Source organism: Hibiscus syriacus, unplaced genomic scaffold (genome assembly GCF_006381635.1).
Source record: "Hibiscus syriacus cultivar Baekdansim isolate YM2019G1 unplaced genomic scaffold, ASM638163v2 tig00111000_pilon, whole genome shotgun sequence".
NCBI lineage: Eukaryota > Viridiplantae > Streptophyta > Magnoliopsida > Malvales > Malvaceae > Hibiscus > Hibiscus syriacus.
The window spans coordinates 853,511-859,963 of NW_024062947.1; positions in this window are offsets into that span (position 1 = coordinate 853,511).

Below are 6,453 nucleotides of genomic sequence, written 5' to 3' on the forward strand. Positions count from 1 at the left end.
ATTTCAGGGATCGAAACACTACTTACTTCCAGCGTAAAGTGACTATCCGAAAGCAATGCAATCGTATCAAAGCTATGAAACATGTTGATGGTGACTGGTTTTATGATGATGATGTTCTTAAACAAGAAGGCGTTTGCATCTTTAAACGTCTATTTTTTATGATTTACCAAACTTCTCTATTAGTCGTCACTTACCTTCACTTTCGGTTGAAATGTTACATGGTTTGGATGATCCCCCATCGATGGACGAGTTCAGTTAGCTCTGAAAGATATGTCACCTTTAAAAGCACTAGGTATTGATGACCTTCATGTAGAGTTTTTAAAAAAAAATGGGATGAGGTTGGTGTCTTAGTCTTCCATTATATCTGCCATGTTTTTTAGGGTCATGATATTGATCTGACTCTGAATAGAACAATCATTGCTCTAATTCCCACGACCAATTGTCCTGAATCTTTCTCTGACTTTCGGTCGATTAGTTTGTGCTCAATTATTTACAAACTTCTCACTAAAGTCATCGTCAAGCGCCTTTAAAAGTTCATGCTCCTTCTTATCACTCCCAATCAATTGTCTTTTATCATGGGATGAAACATTACAAGCAATATAATTATTAATCAAGAGGTCATTCACTCGATGCGAACCACCAAGTCGAAGCATGGATGGGTGACAATTAAAGTCTACTTAGAAAAATCTTTTGATCGTATCTGATGGCCTTTTAGTAAAGATACTCTTGAAGATGTAGACCTTCCTCCTAGGCTTGTTCGTATTATCATGAACTGTGTCACTGGGTCTGCTTTCCAAATTTAATGGAACGATAATTTCTCCAAAACGTTTCGGCCACAACGGGGGATTCGACAAGGGGATCCCTTATCCCCGTATCTCTTTGTTCTCTTTACGGAAAGACTTGTCAATTCTTTCTCAAATGTTATTAGTCTCAATTCTTGGTCTCTTTTTTCGTTTTGCCAAGCAAGGTACTCCGCTTTCACATTTATTTTTTGTGACGACCTTATCTTACATACACATGCCGACATGGACAATGCTTTATCATTACTTTCGTGCTAACAAAGTTTGGAAAGTATTCGGGTCATAGTGTTAACAAGAGAAAAACACATATTATTTTTTCCTAACACTAATGAGGAGATTCGTGGCTCAATTGCTAATTTTTTGGGGTTTAATATGGTTGATGCTCATGGAAAATACCTCGAAATTCTGGTTATTCACCAACGTGTTCGATGTTCTGACTTTGATTTCATCTTAGACAAGATGCATTCTCTCTTGAAAGGTTGGGCTGCCCAATCCCTCTCTTGTGGGTCGAATCACATTCACCAAGTCCGTTTTAGAAGCCATATATGTTTATTTTATGCAAACAATTATCCTCCTGAAGACACTTTGTAGACATCCATTTTTGTTCAAGTCTACAAAATATTATTATTATTATTATTATTATTACATCATGTATTTTTGTAAGCCTTGAAGCCCAAACCAGATTACAACCCAACAACCAGTCCACCCGAGCCCAGCCCAGATACAACAACACCCAGAAGCCCAATTACAACATGCAAGACCAAGCAGCCAATAACCCAATATAGAACCCAAGACCCAACTCAACAGCCCACCAAGAGGATCCAGACCCAACCCAAGATCCAGATTCGATCCAGAACCCAGTCTAGGCCCATCAACTCCAGCCCACCCAGTTTCGACCAGTTTAGATTCCAGCAACACTCAACCCTACCCGAAGAGGACCTAAATCGACCCTCTTAATAACCCTAAACCTTTCAAACTCTTACCACTACCCCAACACCGCATGTGTGTGCACCATTGGATCTGGACCCATCCAATAGTCTAGATCAATGACCATTTAGGGTCTAAAACCCTAAACCTAGAGATTTGTCAACTCCATATGCTACTGCTGCCAACACCAACCGCCTCTGACGTCGTCGTTTTCATCTACATGACCAGTCTCCTGTTTCAATCAACCAAATCATTCAACCATAAGAATCCTATCAAAAATTCAATAAAAAATAAAAATAAATTTGGATGATATCCTGAGGAAATCTGAAACCTGTCAAAAGGAGATTTCGGTGGCATCATTAGTTTAGGGAGGATCAAAAGCCATAAACATAAAAGAGGTGGCAAAGAGAAAAGGGATTTATTTGGGTTCAAGAAAAAGAGAGAAAATACAGAGGGGATTCGAAGAGAGATAGAGAGAAACTAGGAGAGATTCGGTTGGTAAAAATAAAACAATGAAGGAGATAAAAAAAAGGATTCGAAAGAAGCAAAGGGGGAAAACCATAGATGAGGGATTCGGGGTTTAAGGAAAAAAATAAACATGGAAAGAAAAAAAAGAAAAAAAAGAAGAGGATAAGGGAAGAAAAATTTACCTTTTTCTTTAGATTTGCTCCGATCTAGCCTCTGTCTCCCCGGATTCATACTGAGAAGGAGGAGACGCTTCTGGTGGTATCTTTTTTCCTCTCCTCGGCGTCGACGTACGTCGGTCATCGCCGGCCGATGGCAGTCGACACGACGAAAGCATCGCCAGATTCTGGGAATGAAGCTTCAGGTTGAAGCTTTTGAGAGAGTTCTCTCTTTCTCTCTCTTTTCAAAATGAAGAAAATGAAGCAAATGGAATTGAGGAATTTAGTTTTGGCCTAAACCTTGCTTTTATTTGTTATGTGATATGACGTCGTTTTAGAGGGACTTGGAAAGAATTTTCGTGGTTGGGTTATTTACCAGAGAGGTCCTCTGTATCTTTTACCCTCCTATTTTTGTCATAAATGCAACTTTATTTTCATTTTATTCCGATATCTTATTTTTATATATGTTGTAATTTAGTTCTCATTTATCTTTGAATGCTTTTATGTTTTATTTAAACCTAGGCCATTGTGTTTTAGTTTATTTATACTTAAGTAGTTTATTTTCTTGATTAGTTCATTTTAGTCCTTATAAGGTTTATTGTTACATTTTTATTAGAGTTTGACTTTGGTCATTATATTTGTAATTATTTCCTTTTAGTCACTGCTTCATATTTGGTTTAATTATTATTTGGTATTTTATGTTTATAGTTTATTTTATTCTAGTCCTCAACATCATTTATGGGTTATTTCCATTTATAGTGTTTATATTTGTTTAAATTGTTGATTGTGGAGGTGCTTACCATTCCCACACATAATCGACTCTCGGACCCTTTAAATAGAATTTTTGGTAAACGCTGACCAATTTTTGTCTTAAAAACTATTTTGTCTTAAAAACGATTTTTCCTTAAAATTGTTTTAAATGGCAGTTTTTAGGTATTCGACCTATCTAACCCAAAGGTCGATGGTGACGCTTTTCAACTTAATTCAAATTAATACAAAATCAACCATTTTTCAAAAAAAAGTCAAAAAAATTAAAAATAATATTTAATTGTTTTTTTTTTTGAAAAAATGGTTATGACAGCTTGGTGACTCTGCTGTGGACTTTTTTTAGAGAGTTCCGGCTGTAAGTTACTTACACATTGTTGTTGTGGTGGAAACTATGAGTTCGAGTCTTTAGTTAACTTATGATCCGTTTATTGAACTTTTTAATTTCTTTATTTTTAATTGTCATACTAATATTTTAATTTTTTCTTTCTGCTCTGTTTAAGTTTTTGTTGAGAGTTTTTATTTGTTCGTCTTTTGAGTCAAAGGTTTGTACGTTTCTCCTCACACGCATCACGTCCATTTGCATGACATAAACTCTAGACCTGAGCTTCGATCCAAATTAGTCGGGGTGAATGCTTTACTCTCGTAAGAATTTATTCTTCGTATGAGTTTTAGCAAATAACCCATGAGATACATCCCTTATACCTTCGTAGGAATTTATTCCTCGTATGGGTATAAGGCAGTGAATCCCCTCGAATTGAACTTGTTCCGTTCGAAACCTGTAATGGGTGATGATCAAGGGTTTGACATCCCAAGGGGGCACCAACATCAAGGACTATTCGATTACCCTTTTTCTCATAGAGCCGAAACCATGCATATAGTGAACCGTAGAACGGTCTACCTAGATATAGTCATACTGAACCTCTATCCGTCAGTAGGTACCCAAAATAAGGGTACACAAATTAGGAGTATTTCTGAACCTTTCTTTTTTGCTTTAAATTATGTTAAATAAAGCATGCGAACTAGATACCATGTGGTTAGGAACAATTTCTTGAAAAATCTTTGTGGGTAGAAAGCATGTCCGGGTAGGAATGCTATTTAATAAAAGTATTTCAGGTAGATATCATGATAGTGTAGGTGTTATATTCATCTCCGTATAACATTTTATCCATATCAATTATCTAACCAATACTAACTTATTTCTTTTCTTGTGTTTGTGTCATTTTTCATCCTCTTTTGCATTGCATTTCATCAACATGACATAATGCGAAAGTGTTGATCCGCAAGGGGATATTCGAGAGAAAATTTTCATAAGAATAGATAAAAGTTTTCAATCAAGTGGACGCGTACACAGACATGCATCGAAGGCTAAAAGAAGTTCAGCGAGTACAAGAATAAGGCTTGCTCGAAGATCGTGTAGCATTCGAGACTGATATAATGATCCACTGATCCGAGGAGTAATCTAGCAGTGGAGTCTTATCTACAATCATGTCATCACTAGTCATTAATGAGCTACGCACTGAATTTAGCACTGCTGGGGCATTAACAGAGTTAGGATACAGAATGCTTGAGGGGCATCATTTTAAGGACAAAGATCTGAGACGAAGCAGTGATCTATTTCAGACTCAGCATTTACGTGAAAGTGTGTCTGTGAAATGAATTGTCTTGTAATGTGAAGGCTTTTATTTCCAATGAAAATTATTATACGATATTCATCATTGTGTTAAACATTTTTGCATCTTATTTTATTTTTTAAGCATTTTCACATGCATCTTTCATGAAAACTTGGGATTATCATGGAGGACTCTATGAAGTAGTCCTAATCATATGACATCAGATTGATAATAGAAGCAGGATTTGAACAATTAAAAGAAAAAGCTGAAATTAGTACGGTGGGAGCTATTCAGCTGGTTGTAGGACTGAGCCTGCCAAGATGATTTGAGAAAAGAGTTCCCATATCCTGAGGTTTATGATGTTGAAGCCGTGTGCAGTTACCACATAGGAAGCTCTAGACATTCCGCTGAGCACTGTAAGGCACTGAAGTGCAAGATCCAGAACCTGATAAATTCAGGGGCATGGACAATCGAAGAAGGACGGGGGCATTGCATCTACTACTTGCATTAAGAGCATTATTTTGTTTGAACTCATTTTTGTTTTGTCTTTCATATTTCTTAATCTTTTAATGATTCAACTTATACTACCTTCTAATGTTGAAAAATTGAACGAGTTTTAATCTTTAGTTCTTCGAATATCAAATGAATTATGAATTCTTTAAATCTTAAAGAATTGTGGATTTTTTACATGTGGCAAGATTAGACCTTTCTTATCCTATCTAAAACCCAAAAATAAAATCTCTCAATTCTTTACTTGAAATAATTCATGGTCACTACCGAAGGACCAAATTTTGACATTTCCTCTATTTGAAATTTTGAAACATTGCTTTTATCTTTATTTCGAGACACAAAAAGTCATACCCTTAACTTTCATTAAGCAAATAAAGTTACACCATCGTCTTCTTAACGTAAAACCAACATTTTTCTACCAATAAAACCTGAAGGCATTGAGTACAAGATGTTCACTTGAACATGACCCCTCCTACAAGAAGAGACAAAATGGAGCATCTCGACTCAACTTCCCGAAGATGAGCCTGAATAATTGAGACGTGATGAGAGCAACAAGAGAAAGGAAATTAACTAAAAATAATTCTATCATGCATTAATTACATTGTTTTCATGTGAATAAAAATTAATCCTGAAAATCTATCCCCCTAGGGATACCTCTTCTGCAAGGACTTCTATGTATGAAATGATGAACGACTTTCTTTCTTTATCCCTTCAAAAAAGGAGAAAATATATCTCTTGTATCCCCTTTGAGCCTAACTTATGTTTTCTTCTGATTCAACCCTAACCAAGGATCACCCTCCACACTGGGGGGCAAGGTGGAGGAAATTTGCTCGCATGAGTGAAGACTATCAATCCTGATGAGATACCGAAAGCTGAACCAAATACAAAATGCAAAGATCAAATCAAAACAGAGAGAAAAGCAAAGAAAAAAAGAGAAAATAAGCAAAGAAAAAAAATAAAAACAAAGAAAAATAGGGCAAAAAACACATGCAAAGAGTCCCTCAAGTCAAATGACGCATCAAGCTTCAAACCATAAGATTGATCAAGAACAATCATTCTAGAATCAGTTCACCAGAAGATCATAAAAGACATATACGAGCAGATTCAAATCATGCAAGACAAGATTGAAAGCATCAAAATGAATTGATCATTGGTTCAATTACCTTTAAACACTTGTTTGGGTCTTTTATCCCTTTCTTTCATAAGCATGAACCA